The 16,980-nt window shown below is 44.5% G+C and overlaps 1 protein-coding gene and 1 pseudogene across 1 annotated transcript in view; one reads left to right on the top strand and one right to left on the bottom strand.

Moving 5' to 3' along the window:
• Bcl2l1 (BCL2 like 1) overlaps nucleotides 1-16,980 on the top strand; it is a 60,328-nt gene that overhangs the window by 21,823 nt on the left and 21,525 nt on the right. The gene's annotated exons all lie outside the window — the stretch shown is intronic.
• LOC105944746 lies at nucleotides 15,282-15,560 on the bottom strand (annotated as a pseudogene).

Genomic DNA, 16,980 nt, shown 5'->3' with positions numbered 1-16,980 from the left:
GAGCCTCGAACCGGGGTCCTTAGGCTTCACAGGCGAGCACTTAACCGCTAAGCCATCTCTCCAGCCCCAACAGTAATCTTAATAAGGACCAATGACTGGAGCAGGGAAGATGGCTCAATGGCTTAAGTGCTCACCATTCAACCTGCAGTACCTGACTTTGATCCAAGTCTCCATATAAAAAGCCTGAAATTGGGGGTGTGGTGGCGCACACCTTTAATCCCAGCACTTGGGAGGCAGAGGTAGGAGGATGGCTGTGAGTTCGAAACCATCCTGACACTACATAGTGAATTCTAGGTCAGTCTGGGCTAGAGCAAGACCCTACCTTGATAAACAAACAAAACAACAACAAAAGCCTGAAGGCTTGGTAGGCTCCAGCATGCCAACCTCAAGATGGAAGGCAGAGACCAGAGGATTTCCAGGAAGCTCAGTTGAGCACAGACAAGAACAGCAATTAGCCCTACCTTCAATGAGGTGGACAGGCAAAGACCAGCCAAAAGTTGTCCTCTGAGCTCCAAACACACACAGTGTGGCACACATGCATCTGCACACACATAATCACATGTGTATGCATATACACATGCAAACACAGACACACAAATAATTCTTTAAAAAAATTAAAGCCAATGAGTACTTAAGTTTCATAAGTGTTATTGAGATAGGTATTCCTTCCTAGTATTGAGGAGGTGGAGGCAGGAGAATCAGAAGTTCATGGTCATCCTGGCTACATAGTGAATTTGAGGCCAACATGGGCTATGGTGAGACCCTATCTAAAAAAGAAAATGGACGGGATTTTGGTTCCCATTTTATAAAGGAGAAAGGGCATAGAGAGGTTAAGAATTTGATTGCAGGGCTGGGAGAGTTGGCTCAGCTGTTAAGGTACCTGCCTGCAAAGCCAAAAGACCCAGGTTCAATTCCCTAGGACCCACGCAAACTAGATGCATAAGGTGGCACATGTGTCTGGAGTTCATTTGCAGCAGCTGAAGTCCCTGGCGTGCCCATTCTCTCTCTCTCTCTCTCTCTCTCTACCTCTTTCTCTCTCAAATAAATAAAATAAATATTTTATTTATTTATTTATTTTTGGTTTTTTGAGGTAGGGTCTCACTCTGGTCCAGGCTGACCTGGAATTAACTCTGTCATCTCAGGGTGGCCTTGAACTCATGGCAATCCTCCTACCTCTGCCTCCCGAGTGCTGGGATTAAAGGCGTGCAGCACCACACCCGGCGAAAATAAATATTTTAAAAAAGAGTTTTATTGCAGATTTATAACTAGTAAATGGATAAGTCACAGTGTGAAGCAGGCAGATTCGCTCTGAAGACACTATGTCACTCATTCATATATACATAAATGCTGCTGCTTTGGTGGTTGTATCTAGCATTCTTGGTCTGGTTTTGTTCTGAACTCTTAAAAACTAGAAGCCCATTCTAATCGTGTTGCATCTCCAGAGACCAACATAGGACTCATAGTGCTCACTCATATTTGCTTAATGGCTGAGACTATTCCCTGTCTTCATCAATCAATCAGTAGCTCTTTATCGACCATTTCCTGTAGGCTAGCTTTGAGTTAAATCTTTGGAGGAATGCAAAGCACAACATGCCTCTGTAAACGGAAGGTTGGGTGTGTGGGGGTGCATTCCAGAGTGTTGTGTCATTGGCAGAAACTTCCACACTGGAGGTAGAAACAATACAGTGGTTTTGGGATATTTTCAGAGCAGAGATTCCCACCCCACCTGGACTAGGCCACACTCTACCAACTAACCGGGTACCACAGGTTACCTACTCCTTTTTTAGGGCAGGATTTACTCCTCTGTTCCTCTCATTTTGTACAGTCAGCAATTGATAGGAGTTTGGAGTGACCATAAAAAGCTGCATATCTGCCAGGTGTGGTGGTGCATGCCTTTAATCCCAGCACTCAGGAGGCAGAGGTAGGAGGATCTCTGTGAGTTCAAGGCCACCCTGAGAATACAGAGTGAATTCCAGGATAACCTGGGCTAGAGTGAGACGCTACCTCAAAAAAAAAAAAAAAAAAAAAAAAAAAAAGCAGCGGGGGTGGGGAGAGCCTGGAGAGATGGTTCATTGGTTACCTAGGTTCAGTTCACCAGTACCCATGTAAAGTCAGATGCACAAAGTGATGCAAGCATCTGGAGTTTGTTTTCAGTGGCAAGAAGCCCTGGCATGCCCATCCTTCCTCTCTCTGTCTTTTTTTTTTTTTTTCTTTCTCTCTCTTCTTGTAAATAAATATTTAAAAGGAAGACAGAATAGGGGCTGGGAAATGGGTCAGTGGCTAAAGGCACCTGCTTAATGGTCTGGGTTTCAAGTTCTAGTACCTACATAAAACCAGATACAAAAAGTGGTACAGCATCTGGCTTTCATTTGCAGTGGCAATAGATCATTCACTACACACATGCGCGCACACACACACACTCAGACATCCAAATTTAAATTTTTACATTTTGTCTTTTTAAAGGGTATTTTATTGGGGCTGGGGAGATGGCTTAGTGGTTAAGGTGCATGCCTGAGAAGCCTAAGGACCCAGGTTTGATTCATGCCCCAGTACCCATGTAAAGCCTGATGCACAAGGTGGCGCATGCATCTGGAGTTCGTTCATTTGGAGTAGCTAGAGGCTCTGGTGCACCCATTCTCTCTCTCTCTCCTTGCTGCTCTTTCTATCTTTGTCTCTTAAATAAATAAATAAAATACTAAGCACTTCTTTGTGGAGGCTTAGTCTTTAAAAAAAATTTATTTACTTTTAATTTTTTGTTATTTTTATTTGTTTATTTGAGAGAGAAAGAGGCAGATAGAGAGAGGGAGAGAGAATGGGCACACCAGGGCCTCCAGCCACTGCAAATAAACTCCAGATGCATGTGCTCCCTTGTACATCTGGCTAACGTGGGTCCTGGGGAATAGAGCCTCAAACTGGGGTCCTTAGGCTTCACAAGCAAGCTCTTAACCACTAAGCCATCTCTCCAGCCCTTATTTATTAATTTGAAAGCAGAGAGAGAATGAGAATAGGTGTGCCAGGGCCTCTAGCCCCTGCAAACAAATAGCACATGCATGTACCACATTGTGTATCTGGCTTTATGTGGATACTGGGGAATCAAACCCAACCCATCTGGCTTTCAAGCAAGCACCTTAACTGCTGAGCCATCTCTCCAGCCCAAAATATATATTTTTTAATCTTTTTTGTTTGTTTGTTTTGTTTTGTTTTGTTTTTCAAAGTAGGGTCTCACACTAGTCCAGGCTGACCTGGAATTCACCATGTATTCTCAGGGTACCCTCAGATTCATGGAGATCCTCCTACCTCCATCTCCTGAGTGCTGGGATTAAAGGTATGCACCATCACGCCAGGTGATCATTTTCTTTGGATGTCCAGAGGTACCAGTCCAGCAGAGAGGAGTCATACCCCTCACCAGCCTCCTTTGTTTCCAGGAGCCTTTTTCCAGAAGGTTTATAAATTTAGACACCACCATTGAAGACTCGCTTCTGCTCTTCAGATACTTCAAGTTGGATTAGAGAGAAAAGGCCAGGTACACTTGGAGAGATATGGTAAGAGCCAGCTATAGGTGCCAAGTGAGGGAAGAGCTAGGAGTTGCACTGGGCCTTACCACAAGGCAGGGGAAAGGGGCTAGTGCTCCCAGCATGGAAGTCCATGTGAGCATAGATCCTTAAGAAAAGACCCATGGGCCATGGCAGTTCAGTTGGGAGCATGTGGGTGAGGTCTCTCTTATACTAGGTGATCAAGTCAGAAGGGTCAGCAAACCACATTTGTAGGAACCTAGAGCGCCATGTGACAAGCGCCTCAGCAACCCTGATGTCTTAGTAGATGAGTCTTTATCAGGTGAGGGTGCCCATTTTTGTGACCTGTTGAGCAGCTGATTCCAGCATCTACAGTGAGAGCTAATCTTGAACTTACGGTGAACAAATGCATAAATACAGGACCTTTGTCAGTTTAGCTTTTGGCTTTGGTCTCCTAGGTGTATTATTCGTTGATTGGGTGTTTCCATGGGTGTCTATTGAACACCTACTAAATGCCAGGCTTTGCTGGGTAGTGCTGACAGAAACAGCATTCAGAGATACTGCTCTTTCAAACCTCTTATTTTCATGGAGGAGACAGCTAGTCTAAGAAACAAATAAGTGGTGGTCAATTAAATGCTGTAAGGAAAACAAAGCTGAGTAATGGAGAGACACATATACACAGTGGTCAGAGAAGGTCTCTCTGAGCAGAAGAGCCAACCTGGGAATGTGTCAAACAAAGACTTTGCAGAGCAAAAAGGAAGGCAGGGTTGAACGTGATTTGTCCAAGACTTGGCCCACTCACTCAGCCCCGACACTGATGGGCCCAATTTGTACCTGTTGCCCCGCATGGTCTAGGTGAAGGTGAGCTTTCAGATCTCCCCTACAGAGACACAAAGGGAATAATGGTGACTATTTGTTGAGCACCTGTTGGTCCTATTTTCTTGTTCAGTAAGGAAACTGAGGTTCAGATAGATGGATTTGCAGCTTGGACTTGGTGAAACCTGAGTTCAGACCCAGATGGGCCAGCCTTTCTCCATTGCTCCTCTCATGGAATAACAGCAGGGTTCAAGATGTGCAGAAAGTCTTATAGCAAAAGGCGAGTGGAGGAAGCATCTTCAAACAAGGATTTTGAGGGACACCTACTGCCCTACCATCTGAGCAATCACATTTCTAAGAGGAGGGCTTTTGCCAGAGGCATGTTGGGACTTAGCCATCCTAGTATCCTCGCTTCCTGCTTTCACAAATCAGCTGCTGGTCAGGAGGTTGGGGAAGGTGACATCATCTAGCTGAATCAGCTGTTGGTGTGGACATTACGGGAACTGAAAGTCATTGCCCCTTCCCTTCCTGCTCTGCAAGTCTCTTAAAAAATTAAGCTAGGATGCAGTTCTACCTGTCTGTAGGATCATGGCTAGAACTCAGAATGCTCACTGTTTGCTTGTTTTCTCTCTCTCTTTTTTTTTTTAATTTTTATTAGCATTTTCCATGATTATAAAAAAAATCCCATGTTAATTCCCTCGCTCCCCCCCCCCACTTTCCCCTTTGAAATTCCATTCTCCATCATATTACCTCCCATCACAATCATTGTACCTACATATATACAATATCAACCTATTAAGTACCCTCCTCCCTTCCTTTCTCTTCCCTTTATGTCTCCTTTTCAACTTACTGGCCTCTGCTACTAAGTATTTTCATTCTCTTTATTTTATTTTATTATTTTTTTGGTTTTTCATCGTAGGGTTTCACAATAGTCCAGGCTGACCTGGAATTCACTGTGTAATCTCAGGGTGGCCTCTAACTCACGGAGCTCCTCCTACCCCTGCCTCCCAAGGGCTGTGATTTTTTTTTTGTGTGTGTGTGTGTGATAGGGTCTCAACTCTAGCCCAGGTTGACCTGGAACTCATTCAGTAGCCCCAGGGTGGCCTCAGACTCACCTAACTCGGCTTCCCTAGTTCTGGGATTAAAGGCATACACCACCATGCCTGGCCCCTGTAGGTAGGTAGGTAGGTAGGTAGGTAGATAGATAGATATTTTTTTTAAGGTGCAAACATCCTTTATTCGTTGCAACAGTAAATGGAGAAAGGTGGGAACACGTCAGCAATTGTTCCTGGATCGGCGCCTCCAGACGCCGCAGCCGTGCCGGGAAAAGCAGATAGATAGATATTTTAATTGATAACTTCCATAATTGTAAACAATATCCCATGGGAATTCCCTCCCTCCTCCACTTCTCCCTTTGAAACTCCCACTTTCCATCATATCCCCTCCCCCTCTCAATCAGTCTCTCTTTTATTTTAATGTCATGATCTTCCTATTATGATGGTCTTGTGTAGGTAGTGTCAGATACTGTGAGGTCATGGATATCCAGGCCATTTTGTGTCTGGAGGAGCACATGGTAAGGAGTCCTACCCTTCTTTTGGCTCTTAGATTCTTTCTGCTACCTCTTCCGCAATAGACCCAGAGCCACGGAAGGTGTGATAGAGAGATTTCAGTGCTGAGCACTCTTTTGTCACTTCTCAGCACCCTGGTGCCTTTTGAATCATCCCAAGGTCACCACCATCTGAAAAGAGAAGGTTCTGTAACCAAAAGTGAGAGTAGCATTAATATAAGGGTATGAAGATTAAAAGAAGTGTTTACTGCCCAGTTTGGTGAGCATAGTATATACATTTAGCCACCACGGCAGATGTTACACTCCTAGGGCTCATGACTACCCCTGTTGTAGGTTCTCAGTATCAGGAATATATTCTCTCCCATGGAATGGGCCTGTAGTCAAATAGAGGGTGGTTGGTTTCCCCCATAACAGACGTGCCACTATTGCACCCATTGGCTCATTTGGCCTACCTGGCCAAATATAAGGCTTGCGGTGTCCTTTGTTGGGTATCTTCACTGGTGATTTCTCTCTCTCTCTCTCTCTCATTAAACTGCATGCAGCATGGCTTTGGCCTCTCTATTTAAAATTTTTAAAAAATTTTTATTTGTTTATTTGAGAACAACAGAGAGAGAGAGAATGGGCGCGCCAGGGCTTCCAGCCACTGCAGATGAACTCCACATATGTGCACCCCCTAGTGTATCTGGCTAATGTAGGTCCTTGGGAATTGAGCCTCGAACCCCAGTCCTTAGGCTTCACAGGCAAGTGCTTAACTGCTAAGCCATCTCTCCAGCCCAGCCTCTATATATTTTTTTTTATTAACAACTTCCATGATTATAAAAAATACCCCATGGTAATACCCTGTCTCCCCCCACTTTCCCCTTTGAACTCCATTTGCCATCATATCCCCTCCCCATCTCAATTAGTCTTTTATTTTGATGTCATGATCTTTTCCTCCTATTATGATAGTCTTGTGTAGATAGTGTCAAGCACTGTGAGGTCATGGATATCCAGGCCATTTTGTGTCTGGGGGGAGCATGTGGTAAGGAGTCCTACCCTTCCTTTGGCTAATATACATTCTTTTTGTTGCCTCTTCCTCAATAGACCCTGAGCCTTGGAAGGTGTGATAGAGATATTGCCATATTGAGCACTAAAAGAAGTGCTTACTGGGCAGTTTGATAAGCATAGTACATACATTTAGCCAGACAGCAGCAGACGTTACATCCCTGGGGCTCATGACTATACTATCCCTGTTTTAAGTTTTTAGTATCAGGAATCTATTCCCTCCCATGGAGCGGGCCTCCAGACCAAGTAGAGGGCAGTTGGTTTCCCCCATAACAGACGTGCCATTATTGTACCCGTTGGCTCATTTGGCCTGGCTAGCCAAATATGAGGCTTGCAGTGTCTACTGTTGAGTATCTTCACAGGTGTTTTCTCTGTCTCCTTGAACTGCATGCAGAATGGCTTCTTCCAGCTTTCTGTCATGGAGGAGGTTATCAGCTCAGTTCCAGCAGGATTTCTCAGTGGCCTTGCAGCCCAAGTATGTGGAGTCTTCAGCAATAGGGTCTTACCATCTATTTCTGGTGGGAAACCAAGGGCCTCAGCAATCCGGCCTCTATTTTTAAGGAGCTAAAAAATGCAGCATTTTCCTCCCTTTTTCCTTTCCTTTCCTTTCTCTCTTTCCCTCCCTCCTTCCCTCTCTTTCCCTTCTCATTTTATTTTTTATTTGTTTGTTTGCTGTTTTGTTTTAAGACAAGGTCTTGCTATATAGCTCAGGCTGGCTTTGAACTCAGTTAACCACTTGCCTCAGCCTCCCAAATTCTGGGATTACAGGTATAACCAACCACTTTTTCCTTTTTTGTACTCCTCCCTGCCTTTATTCCTTCACAGGGTTTCCCTGTGCAACTTAGACTGCCCTACAAGTCACTGTATAATACAAGGTAGCTTTGAGCTCCAGCCCTAGCCTACCAAGTGCTGAGATTATGCCACCATGCCTAGTTTAAAGGGTGCACATTCCTGGGAAAAGCTGACCTCAAGCTAAAAGCTCAGTGGCCTGGAGGAAGCAGTAGGCTTCACAGAAAGGCCTTCTTTTCTACCTGTGACCTGTGTGACCTGTGACCTGTGGCTCAGGCCCACACTGCAGGTGTTACAGTGTAAATTCTGGGCTCAGGCCCACTGCAAATGCTGTAAATCCTAGGCTAGGCCAGTGCTGCCAAGGGGCAAACAGAATGTTGATGTGGACTTTGGCCTTAAAACTTTAGTGTTTGGTCAAAGGAATAAACTGCTTACATTTCAGAGTATAACAGCCTGCTCAGTGTTATCCATTGGGTATTCTCCTTGGCTTGGTCCTATCACCAAAGGAAAAAGTAAATGAAGCACTTTTTTTTTTTTTTTTTTTTGGTTTTTCAAGGTAGAGTCACACTGTGGCTGAAGCTGACTTGGAATTCACTCTGTTGTCTCAGGGTGTCCTCGAATTCATGGTGATCCTCCTACCTCTGCCTCCTGAGTGCTGGGATTAAAGGCGTGTGCCACCATGCCTGCTCTGAAAGTACATTTTTGAAATTAAAAAAAAAAAAAATGGGGCATGGTAGCTCATACTTGTAAACCCAGCTCCTAGGAGTCTGGGACGGGAGGATTGCCACAGTTTAAAACCAGCCTGAGCGATGCATCAGGACTCTAGCTCAAAGAATAAAAATAAAAGGAGAAAGAAAAGAAATTGGAAAAAAAATTAAGACCATGATAAAATGATGGCCTCAGTGCATTGAGGGTTAGACAACATAAAACTTTCTTGCCTGTGATTTTGCTCTCCTCTGCTATACTATTTCCATATGTAAAATAGATGTCATTAAGATATATGACTCCGCCAGGTATGGTGGTGCACGCCTCTAATCCCAGCACTTGGGAGGTGGAGATAGGAGGATCACCATGAGTTTGGGACCACCCTGAGACTACATAGTGAATTCCAGGTCAGCCTGAGCTAGAGTGAGACCCTACCTCAAAAAAAAAACAACCAAACAACAACAAATATATATATACAAAATATATATATACAAATATATATATATATATCTCCATTGGTCACTAAAGTATCACATGAGATAACATCAGAGAGCTGGGTGTGGTGGCACATGCCTGTAGTCCCAGCTACTAGAGAGGCTTTGGCAGAAGGGGGTGTGTGAGCCCATGAGTTTGAGACCATTTGGGCAACATAGAAGTACACACCCATAGCACCCAGGGAGGACATTGGATGTAGTCCTGTTGATAGGTTCTCCACAGAGGGACAGGCCCTTGGATAAGCTTTCAGGAAGGCTGGCTTGCTGGCAAAGGCTGGCTTGCTGGCAAAGACTGGCTTGGAACTAAACTTGGAGCCTAGGTATAACACTCGTGGATGCTGCCTAGGGACAACAGCCTGTTATATTTTTAATAATTTATTTAAAAGAGAGAGAGAGGCAGATATATAGAGAGAATGGGTGTGCCAGGGCTTCCAGCTGCTACAAATGAACTGCAGACACATGTGCCACATTTTACATCAGCTTTATGTAATGTATTTTTAGTTTGTTTTATTTTTGTTTTTTTGAGATAGGGTCTTGCCCCTAGCCCAGGCTGACCTGGAATTCACTATGTATCTCAGGGTGGCCTTGATCTCACGGCAGTCCTCCTCCCTCTGCTTCCCAATGTTGGGATTAAAGGCGTGCACCACCACGCCCGGCTGTTATCTTTTTTAAAACATATATTTATTTATCTGTAAGGAGAGATGAGGTAAAGAGAATGGGCACACCAGGACCTCCTGCTGCTGCAAGACAACTCCAGATGCATGCATCACTTTGCGCATCTAGCCTTACATGGGTATTGGGGAATTGAACCCAGTCAGTGGCAAGCAAGCACCTTAACCACTGAGCCATCTCTTCAGCCCCTGTGTAATATTTTTTAATAGGTAATTTTGCCTCTCAAAGCTTCAGTTTTCCATGGGATATATTTTGTAATCATGGAAAATGTTAATAAAAATTTTTTTTAAAGCTTCAGTTTTATTATTGGTAAAATGTGAATTTTGTTGAAACTGAATAGGAACAACTGACTTAAGAGTCCCCAGCATATGCTGGCTCATATTTGGCAGTGGAAATAGCCAGGGCATAGACTATTAAGTATGATATGAGAGGGTGGTTGTTACTTGTTCATTTCCGCTGTCATTTAGACAAGGAGATTACCTCCCCCTGGTCTCCCCATTTTGCCCTGGACCCTCCTCTGATTTGATAACCACGTAGCCAATAGTGATTGTATCAAAATATAGGTCAAATCCTATTATTCCTTGGTTCAAAACCTTCCAATGATTCTACCCCTGTCCTCCTTTCTTGCTCCCTCTATAGCCCAGGCTGTTCTTGAACTCACAATCCTGCTTCAGCCCCCTGAGTACTGTAGTTACAGGTGTATACACCCCTACCCAACCATCTAATAGCTCTTAATTCATGAAAATAGAAGTCAAAGTATATCTGGTGCTGAGGCCTTTGTGGGGCAGCAGTGGCAAGGACAATCTTGAAAGGCAGGCAGTGGTCCTGGGTCCCAGTTGCTCAGTCTTAGAATTAGCCCTTTCTTTCTTTCTACTCCCACTTGCCTGTGTGTGTGTGTGTGTGTGTGAGTGTTTGCAAGCACACGTGGGTGACACAGTGACCATGCAGTGTACCCAGGACATTTCATAACAGGGAAGGACATTGATCACTGCCTTGGGGCTACTGAAGGTCACAGGGCTAAGAAAAAGCCAAGGGTACTTAGGCAACCTTCCTCTCCTCTCTGAGTCTGAGTCATTTCCTGAAGGATGTTAGTCATTCATTCATTTGTTCATTAACAAATATTGAGTTCCTGTCTGTGTCAGGCATTAAGATAGAGGCTGAACAAACAGTATGAACATACTCTTTTCTCTCATCTGTGGATACTGGAGTAAATTAATATGTCAAGTAGTATTTAGTGCCCTAGGGAAGGACAGGGTAAAGGGGATAGGAATAGGAAGGATTTTATTTTAGCTATGGTAGTTATGAGGGCCTCTGATATATGATGTTGAATCTGATTATGGTGAGGTGTGATCCATGTAGGTATTTGAGGAAAGAGTATTACAGGCAGAGAGAACAGTTCAGTACAGAAAAGACTCTCTCCTGAACATGTGAAGAGTAGCTGGGAGGCAAGGAGCATATAGGAGTCAAGTATGAGAGGTGGCTAGTGGCCAGGTCCCACAGGGCCACGTAAAACTTTGCATTTATTCTGAACGCAGCTAAAAGACATAGATTTTTGAGCTAGAAATTATGAGATCTGACTTAAGTTTCAGAAGTATCTCTGTGGTCCCCATGGAGAACCAAGTATATAGGCAAGAGCCCAGTGAGAAGCCTGGGTTGTTATGGTGGTGGTTTATACCAAGGTGTGGCAGAAGTGGTAAGCACTGTCAGAACCTGATACACTGGATTTGCTGGTGATTGAATAGGGTTAAAGGAAGAGAAGGATCCAGGTGTCTGGCCTGAGCAGATGGACAGAGCCGACTCCTATCTAATAAGAAGGGGGAAGCTGCTATACCAGTAGTTTCCTGCTGGGACTGTGGAGTTGGACTGCATGCATCCAGATCCTCATTTACTTGCGGTTTGATTTTTGGCAAATGTTTAACTTTACCAAGCCTCAGTTCCTTCAAATGTAAACCTGCTGTCTGAGCCATAGGCAGTTGGGTGCTGTGAAAACGCAGCGGGAATAAATTGTGTGAAGGGTTTAGGGCAGTGCCTGACAATAATTCTTAAGAGTACAGGCCATCCTTGTTAGAAGGCAGGGAACCCCATCGCCTAACAGGCTTCGGAAAAGCAGGCAGCAGGTCCCACCCCACCTCCACCATGCCCTTAAGGAGCCCACCCTCCAAGAGACAGCTCAGACACCATCTGTCCAGCAGAGAAAAGCCACAAGGAGACAGATTTCGGGAAGCATTAGATAGATGAGCCCTTCCCAAGAAACCTAATCTCACTCTCAGCAGGTGCTAATCCCACCAGCCACCCCTGGTATCTAAGCCCAGCCCACCCACTTCCTTCTCCACCTCCCATCCTGCCACCTTTCTCACCATTTCCACCCACGAACTTCCTTATCAACTGGAGGGACTCTAACAGGAGAACCATCATCTGTCTGATTGGATCCAATCTTTCACATTAATCAGGCCCTCACGGGCTACAGGTGCCACCTGTCCAGACCCTACCCCCAGGTGCCAGTTCCTGGGCATAGAGCTTGATCCAGGCTGGGGCCAGCTGGAGCCAGGAACTCCCACAGTGCCCCAGCTGCTGTTGGCCCTCCCACCCACAAGCAGAGAAACCGGTTTAACCCTTCAGACACCACATGTATTGTCAGTTACTGCCTCAGGTCTAGCCTGGGATATTGTACTAATCCAATACAGAGGGTTTTGTATTGTAAACTTATTATAAATATGACAAAATATTTTGGTGTTTGTTTTGTTTCCAGGTAGGGTCTCTCTCTAGCTCTGGCTGAGCTGAACTCTGTAGCCCCAGGTAGGGTCTCTCTCTAGCTCTGGCTGAGCTGAACTCTGTAGCCCCATGCTGGCCTTGAACTCACAGGGCTCCCGATGGTGGTGGTGGTGGTGGTGGTGGTGGTGGTGGTGGTGTGTGTGTGTGTGTGTAAGCACTAGGGGGTGGGGGATGGGAGTACCAGGGACTCTAGTCACTGCAAATAAACTCAAGATGCATGTGCTACTTTGTGTACCTGTATTATATGGGTACTGGGGAATTGAACCTGGGTCATTGGGCTTTGCAGGAAAGTGCCTTAACTGCTAAACCATCTCTCCAGCCCCTCCTAGTGTGTTTTAAAAAATGTTTTGATTTAAACTGGGCGTGGTGGTGCACACCTTTAATCCCAGCATTTGGGAGGCAGAGATAGGAGGATCAATGAGTTTAAGGCCACCCTGAGATACATAGTGAATTCCAGGTCAGCCTGGGTAAGAGTAAGACCCTACCTCGAAAAAAAAAGTTTTGATTTATTTGAATGTGTGTATGTGGAGGGCTAGCATGTCAGCCTGGGCCAGGAGATTTTACAAGCAAATGCCTTTAACCTGCTGAGCCATTTCCCTAGTCTAGTGTGCTGGCCTTGAACTCATGGAAATCTTGCCTTATCCTCCTAAGTGCTAGGATTTGTAGAGATGTGATATATACACACACACACACACACACACACACACACACACACACACACATATGTATATATATAAAAGCTGTGGTGTGACCCTCTCTCCTCTCCTTAGTTCATGTTTTCTGGTTGATGAGATTTCCAGGGAGCTGATTCATGACACTTCTGTTCATGGAAGGTCTGCTTTAGATTGAGAGAAATTCAGAGAAAGTCTTCGTTGCATTCATTTGCTGGTCTCCCCCAAGTGTCCTCAGTTTGAAGTAATCAGTATGCCCAAGCAGGATACTTTTTTAAGCAGATTCTAACATGTTTTTAATTTTTTTCTTTATTAGAGAGAGGGAGGAAGAGGGAGAGAGAGAGAGAGAATGGATACGCCAGGGCCTATAGCTGCTGCAAAAGATCTCCAGATGCATGTATCACCTTGTGCATTTGGCTTACGTGGTTCTCAGGAATCGAACCTGCGTCCTTTAGCTTTGCAGGAATGTGCCTTAACCACTAAGCCATCTCTCCAGCCTCCAAGCAGCATATTTCTTGAACTCCAATATATATCCCCAAACAGTATAGAATGCACTGCATGCCTTTAAACTTGATTGGAATGTGTGTGTGCCTCTGCAATTTGCTTTTTTCAAAGGAAGACCTACCCCTGTTACATATATAGCTGTAGCTTATTAATTTTGGGCTTGTTTTTGGTTTCTAGTTGCTTGTTTGTTGTTGTTTTGGTTTGGTTTTGTTTTTTTTTTTGAGGCAGAATTTTGTTCTAGTCTAGACTGCTCTGAAACTTACTATGTAGCCCAGGTTGGCCCCCATCTTGGTGTCATTCTCCTGACTCAGCCTGCTCAGTGCTGGAGTTTGTACAACCATGTGCCCAATGTAGTCTGTTTATTTTCCTCTCACAGTTCTGCTGTTCGTGGTTATTAGGGTCAACCCTTGTTTCTGCTGTTTCAGACAATGCTGTTGTGAGCATATGTCCTGTACCTGCATGCACACACATTCAAAAGTCTCTCTAGGATAGTGATTCCCAAGCTTGAAGTGCCCATCAAAGCCTGGGGTTGCTGGCTCCACGCCAAAAGTGATTCTGTGTGACTGGGCTGAGACCTGAAGAAGTTGCTTTTTTTTTTTTTTTTTTGGTGTTTCAAGGTAGAGTCTCACTGTAGCCCAGGCTGACCTGAAGGTCACTATGTAGTCTTAGGATGGCCTTGAACTCACGGTAAGCCTCCTACCTCTGCCTTCCGAGTGCTGGGATTAAAGGCATGTGCATGCCTGGCCTGCATTTATCCCTTCCTTCTTTCCTTTTTTTCCCCCATTTTTTTTAAATCTTTTTTTGTTAAAAGTTGCATTTCTGAGCTGTCAGATGCAACTGCTGCTTGCAGGTCCTGAGAGCTCATTTTCAAGAATGGACTGCAGTCACCTAATGGGAAGGTAATTATTCAGGCCGTTGTCTGCATCTATATGAACTTACACTACTGCCCCACAGGCTCTGTATCTTTGTTAACACTAGATATGGTCCGCCTTTTAAACTTTTATGGAGCTGGTGGGTGGGAGATGGTATCTTACGGTTTTAATTTGCATTTCTCAGATTACAATTGGGCTAAGAAACTTTTCTTTCCTCTTTATAAAATACCTGTTTAAGGGCTGAAGAGATGGCTTAGCGGTTAAGGCACTTGCCTGTGAAAGCCTAAGGGCCCAGGTTCAATTACCCAGTACATGTAAGCCAGATGCACATGGTGGTACATGTGTCTGGAATTCATTTACAGTGGCTGGGAGGTCCTAGTGTACCCACTCGTTCTCTCCCCCCCTCATGTGTGTGTGCCTCTTTCTCATTCTCAAATGAATAAATAAATAAAATATTTATAAAATACCTTTTTTTTTTTTTCTTAAATTTTATTTATTTGAGAGCGACAGACACAGAGAGAAAGACAGATAGAGGGAGAGAGAGAGAATGGGCGCACCAGGGCTTCCAGCCTCTGCAAACGAACTCCAGACGCGTGCGCCCCTTGTGCATCTGGCTAACGTGGGACCTGGGGAACCGAGCCTCGAACCGGGGTCCTTAGGCTTCACAGGCAAGCGCTTAACCGCTAAGCCATCTCTCCAGCCCTAAAATACCTTTTTAAATCTTTGGTCCATTTACTTTGCAGTTGGCTTTTTCTTTGGATTTGTAGAAATTCTTTATATATTCTTTTTGTGTACTTTTTGTGTTGTTGTTGTTGCATAAGTTAACCCATTATTTCAGGCTAGGGATGTCTCAGATAGGACTTCTACTGGTCCTTCATTTCCTTCAGTCTTTTCATGCCAAACCTGACTGTGACAGCAGAAGTCTTGTTGTAGGCCCAGGCCCCACCAGCCACCCTTTTCATGTAGGAACTGCAGTGCCAGATGCCCACAGCTCGTCACTTCATCTTGGTTTTGCCACAGAAGGAACAAATGTACTTGCCGTGCTGGCTAATTTCAGTTTTCTTCACCTTTTTCCAAAGGGAGGCACCATAGCGGGTCCCGTACTTACTGATTACGCTGACCTTCTTACTGCGCTTGGCCATGTCACTGTGACCCGATGTTGTTGTTTTTTGAAATTGGGTCTTAATCTAGTCCAGGCTGACCTGGAACTCACTCTGTAGTCCCAGGCTGGTCCCAGACTAACAGTGATCCTTCTACCTCTGCCTCCCAAGTGCTGGGATTAAAGGCATCACCGCCATGCTCTGCTCAAATATTTTACTTATTTATTTATTTGAAGGAGAAAGAAAGAGAATGGGCATACCAGGCCCTCTAGGCATTGCAAATGAACTCTAGACACATGTGCCACCTTGCGCATTTGGCTTTATGTAGGTACTGGGAAGTTGAACCTGGGTCCTTTGGCTTTGTAGGCAAGTACCTTAACTGCTAAGCCATTTCTCCAGCCCTTGCTCTTATGTTTTGTTGTTTTCGTTTTGTTTTGAGGCAGGGTCTCATTTTGCTCCAGATCTGAAACCCAGTCTATAGTCCTTTAACTTGTTGGTGATTCTCCTACCTCAACCCTCCAGAATGCTGGGATTATAGGTGTGAGACACCACTCCTGGGGCTTGTCTTTAAATTTTGCTTTTCACATTCAAGCCTAACAGGTCTGGCATTGATTTTTATGTCACTTAAATATTTTTGTTGGTGAAATGCTTTTATTTTAGTAGGTTTTAAATGGCTAAAAGAGGGCTGGAGAGATGGCTTAGCGGTTAAGTGCTTGCCTGTGAAGCCTAAGGACCCCGGTTCGAGGCTCAGTTCCCCAGGTCCCACATTAGCCAGATGCACAAGGGGGCGCACGCGTCTGGAGTTCGTTTGCAGAGGCTGGAAGCCCTGGCGCGCCCATTCCCTCTCTCTCCCTCTATCTGTCTTTCTCTCTGTGTCTGTCGCTCTCAAATAAATAAATAAATAAATAATTTTTTAAAAATGGCTAAAAGACTAAATTATTTATGACTTGTTGTCCCTAGAGCTTATTATGTACATTGCATTAATATTTCATATTGAATAAAGATGCCCTCCTTGGCAAATCCCATAGTTCAATCACATTAAAACCTTTCCAAGTTTTTTATTGTTTATTTATTTAGTTACTTTCAGAGAGAGACAATTGATGCACCGGGCCCTCAGACACTGCAGTCAAATGCCAGACACTTACACCACTTAGTGGGCATGTGTGACCTTGTACTTGCCTCTCCTTTGTGCATCTGGCTAATATATTTGTAGAATCAAACACAAGTCCTTAGGCTTCACAGGCAAGCACCTAACCATTAAGGCATCTCTACAGCCCAGGTTTTTTTTTTTTTTTTAAATATTTATTTGCGAGGGGAGAAAGAGAACAAGTACACCAGAGCCTCTTGCTGTTGCCAGTGAACTCCAGACCATGCTTTTATTTGTGCATCAGGTTTATTTACATAGATACTGAGGAATCAAATCTGGTCTAGCAGGCTTTGCAAACAAGGGCCTTTAACCTGA

This window comes from Jaculus jaculus, chromosome 8 (genome assembly GCF_020740685.1).
Source record: "Jaculus jaculus isolate mJacJac1 chromosome 8, mJacJac1.mat.Y.cur, whole genome shotgun sequence".
NCBI lineage: Eukaryota > Metazoa > Chordata > Mammalia > Rodentia > Dipodidae > Jaculus > Jaculus jaculus.
This window is presented reverse-complemented; position numbering and strand designations above follow the sequence as displayed.